This window comes from Gossypium raimondii, chromosome 11 (genome assembly GCF_025698545.1).
Source record: "Gossypium raimondii isolate GPD5lz chromosome 11, ASM2569854v1, whole genome shotgun sequence".
NCBI lineage: Eukaryota > Viridiplantae > Streptophyta > Magnoliopsida > Malvales > Malvaceae > Gossypium > Gossypium raimondii.
Genome location: NC_068575.1, coordinates 54,909,212 through 54,913,738, shown reverse-complemented (window position 1 = coordinate 54,913,738; position 4,527 = coordinate 54,909,212). Strand labels below are relative to the sequence as shown.

The window sequence follows — 4,527 nt, the reverse complement described above, 5'->3', positions numbered from 1 at the left end:
CCGATTGTGAAATATTCCCCAGATCGAAACGCAGCGTTTTAATCGAGGGACTACAGATGGTCCAGTGACCAAATTGAAACAAACGCAAAAATTCGTGGCCAAAATAAAAAAAACCGCATTGAATACACCACAAAGGTGGAGGGGTTTATTTCGGGAATATCCCCTCAAGACTAAACGCGCGGATCCCCAGCCGTCGGGTCGGGTCAAACGCGGGTGGCCCTATACGACGCCGTTTTGGGGCCACTGAAACAGGCCCCAAACGATGTCGTTTTGCGTCTCTTACAAAAGTCAGACCTTTTTTTTTAACCCATTTCTTCCATTCTGTTTAAAACAAAAAAGAAAAAAAAAAAGAGCTTTCATTCTCTCAACCCTCCCCAAAATCCGGCCTAAGGTCCGGCCGTGGCCACCCCCGCAGCGCCGCCGTGGCCTGTGGCTGGCATTACACAAAAGGGGGATTTTTCAGCCCGTTTCAAACCTCGTTTGGAGGCCGAGTTTTCTTGGCCCGAATGCCGAGAGAAAGGACCCTTCGCCCCGCCTTTAGAGCTGATTTCGGCGACGGAGAGGCCTCCGACGACACGGCCGAGGGGCGCCCAGGTAGTTTCTTCCTCTTCTCTCTATTCTATACTTATTGTAAAAAGCTATTTGTAAAAGAGATGAACCAAAAAAATAAAAAAATAAAACAGCAAACAGAGAAACAAAAAGAAAAAGAAAACGAATCGAATCTAATTTTCAACCTTTAAAATCTGTGTTCTGATTTTTGATTAACTTATGTGCGTAAAAAAAGAAGAAGAGGAACCCAACTACAAGCATCTGATTTTGGCTTTATAGCCGAAATACAAAACTATTTTTCCTCTATTTTGTCGTTTGCGATTTGTTTCTTGTTGTTGGCTTCTTCTTTGGCGTGTTGCAGGTGGTGTTAGAGAAACATCAAACGCGTGGAGAGGCGGTGGCGTGCGGCGATGGGCATGCGAGGAGGCCATGCGCAGGCCTAAGGGCGGCAGCTAGGAGCTGCGGCCTCATGTGGCTAGGTTTTTTATTTTGCTGAAAATTTTTAAGCTTGTGGGTTTGTTTAGTTTTGGGCTTGTTGGGTTAGGGTTAATTTGTAATTGGGCTGTTTGGGTTTGTTGTAAATGGACTGTTATTATTTGGACTCTTAACTGGTTTTGGGCCCGGGCAGAAATTGGGTCTTACAAAATGGATAGGTATTCAAAATCAAATCTATATACATTCAAAATTCAAAAAATTTGTTTATCGCCAACTCCAAATATAACAAACTACAAGTTGTCGTAGTGTTGGATGGAAGGGGACACATCCGTTTTGACAACTTGGCTCTATATAAATAACTTAAAGTTAATTAAAATAACTTAGAATTAATTAAATTTTTATGATTTTGTGGTTAGAAAAGTACGGTAAAAAATAACACAAAGGGTAAAATTTATCTCAAAGTTATCTTTTAATTTTGGGAATAAATTATATTAGGAAAAAGTATAATTTTTAGGTACTAGTACCACGTTATTAAATTTTAAAGATAACAAAGTATTATTATATACTCATCTATATCTAATATCTTTTCTAACTTAATTTAAGTTTGATTAAATTACTTAAAATAATTATTTTTTAAATTATAAACAAATATTTTCTTCTTTTACAAAATTTAATCATTTTATTTTTTTCATAAGTTTATATTTTTATTTTTGTGTAATTTTTTCCATGTCATTGATACATAATTTTGATAATTATTTCGCCTTAAACACAAAACCTCAAACCTTAAACTCGAATCTTAAACCTTGAACCCCAAGGTTTAGGTCTTGAGATTTAAGATTTAGGGTTCGAGGTTTAAGGTTTATGTTTAAGGTTTAAGGATTTAGAGTTCAGGGTTTACGTTTAAGGTTCAAGGTTCGGGGTTACGAGTTATGAGTTTAAGATTTAGGGATTGGATTTAAGGATTTAGGGTAACAATTTTAAGATTCTATATTTTGGGTTTAGGGTTCGAGATTATCAAAATCATGTGTCAATGATACAAAAAATTTGTCTAAATGTAATTAAATAATTGGAAAAGGATAATGAATAATGTGGTGAGAATGGTCCATAAAATAATGTCTCTATTGATGGGTGTATAGTAATAATTTCATGTTTAAAATTTGACGATGTAACAAAATTTTATTAATACCTAAAAATATTAATTTTTAGAATTATCCTTATAAGTTATTCTCTTTTAAATTTTTTTTGGTAAACAAAAAGGTAAGGCTAGGCCTTAAAAACTAAGTTCAATCTAACCAGGGAATATACTAGACCCTTTTTTTTTAAGTCTTCAATTAGATATATAGTTGCCAAATTTTGACGGTGAATAAGCAAATCTTTTGATTTGGAAGTCTTGAACAGAAGTAGTTTCCTACCTTCAACAACAATGAAATTCTTTAAAGGTTACTCCAAATTGACCTGTATGCAATAACAAACATATTTTCCTCTTGAGTTTTCACTAGTAAAGTTATCAACCCTGAGAAGACAACCTATGCTCTTTCCTAACTTAGCCAAGATTTCAGCATCATAGTATTCAATTGGCTACTCAGGCAGTCTGACCCAGACTGAGTAGCATTAAAAGAGGCTTGAGATGCTAAAAAATTCAGTCTCTATTTCCTAATGGTGAGGAAGTTCCCGTTTATGAACCATGGCCCTCATTTAATCGCTTTGATATAATCTTCCAGGCAAGCAAACTTCACTAGGAAATAGTCCAAGCCGAGGTCGATCAGTTGAAGAAATCCAAAATGTTCCAAAAGTTGGTTTCACTTGTAAGAGAGGTGTTGAAAGCCAACGCTCTTACCAAAAACTTTGAATATGAGTGTGTTGGACCATTTCTTTTTTATCCTAAGCTTTTCCTCTTTAGTAAGCTTAATACAAATATTTCTTTTAACATATTTCTCATCCCTTAGTGATTCATTCTTCATTTCATCTTCTAAACTTGATTTTCCTCCACATTTTCCAGGACCATTTCCTCATAGTTACCAAACTCCGTTCCCTCCAAAGTAACTTTATATGGTATCACGTTATGATATTTGGTTTTTATCTGACTATCTTGTTTAACCTTCTTTGTGCTACAATTTAGTTCATCATTTTCCTCAGTAGAAAGAGAGAGATTTTCCTTCGAAAGTTTCTCCATCTCGTTGACTAATATTAAGTGTGACAGATTATTTTGCAGTATGCTTAAAAATTTAGTGGAGATTAGCATTGTCAGTTGCATCAATTGAAGTATCCACAAATTACTTCAACGTTGACAGCAACCTGACTCATTGGTTAATAATAGGTACTATATTCTTGAATAAGAACAGAAAACAAATTGAGAAATGTGAATTACTAAATAAACTTGCTTAGTGTATTATTCTGTACTGATTTCTACAATGCTGTGTTTTTATATTTTATTTTTGAGTAACTGCTGATAACAAACTATATCAGCCTAAGTAACAGAATGATAACAGACTAACAATATCTGTTATCTAACATTCATCCAGCTTCTCTAATAGGTAAGACCCGAAGGAAATTTAAGAAATCGAGTAAACGAAGAGATAGACAATGGTTTTGTGAGGATATCGGCAACCTGGTCACAGGCTGGTACTTCTTCGACAACTAGTGAGCCACTAGCCACCTTTTCACGAAAAAAAAAGTCAAGCTCGACATGTTTAAATTTAGAGTGTAACACCGGATTAGATGCAACTGCTACTGCGCTTGAATTGTCACACCAAATAGACGGAGGATCAATAGAACGGACTTTCAACTCTGTTAGTAGAGAAACTAACCAAGCAATATCACTGGTAGCTGCAACTAAGCTTCGATACTCAGCCTCCGCCGTGGATCAAGAAACAACTTGTTGTTTCTTAAAACACCAGGAAACAGGTGTATGACTAAAGTAGATACAATAGCCAGTCGTAGAACAGCGGTCATCAAAATCGAGACCCCAGTTGGCATTAGCATATCCGACTAAATATAGTCTATTAGATGGGCGAAAAACCAATATGAGTACCTAGTTTAGACCCGATTCACTTCTAAGGTGAATAATAGGCCTCGAGGGTCCATATAAGAGACAATATAAGTGTTATATAATTGATCCTAATATATGTAACAAAGGTTAGAAAATGTTTGTATTTAATTCGTAAAGTTCGGTAATGCTCCGTAACCCTGTTCCGGTGATAGATAAGGGTTAGGGGTGTTACAGCAGTGGCTTGTTCACTAGAGCCAGATGGCCCAATAGACCAGCCTGCTCCATGCGATCGATGGACTTCAGCAGATAACCCAAATCAGCGCTGGCCCAATGTGCGTTCCGGTAAAGCACACTTGGGCTACTAGACCCAATCCAATTTTCGTGTGGGCCACCATCAGACCCAAACATGCGACTCACTTAATTTATTTTATCATTTATAAATGGATTTGTATCCATATACTGCGGCGCAACTCTAAAGTTTTGAAAGGAGGCCCTTTTTCCCTAAGACGCACCACTAGAGAACGGCGTCGGACTGTGTCCCTTTGGTCCACCAT

General features: G+C 36.6%; 1 long non-coding RNA gene across 1 annotated transcript; it reads left to right on the top strand.

Annotated features, from left to right (window-relative positions):
* The first annotated feature begins 275 nt into the window (after nt 1–275).
* On the top strand, nt 276–1,217 carry LOC105802807 (uncharacterized). Its single transcript, XR_001136295.2, has 2 exons — nt 276–594; nt 911–1,217. It is a non-coding gene; the product is annotated as an uncharacterized LOC105802807 (long non-coding RNA).
* The last annotated feature ends 3,310 nt before the right edge of the window (nt 1,218–4,527 follow it).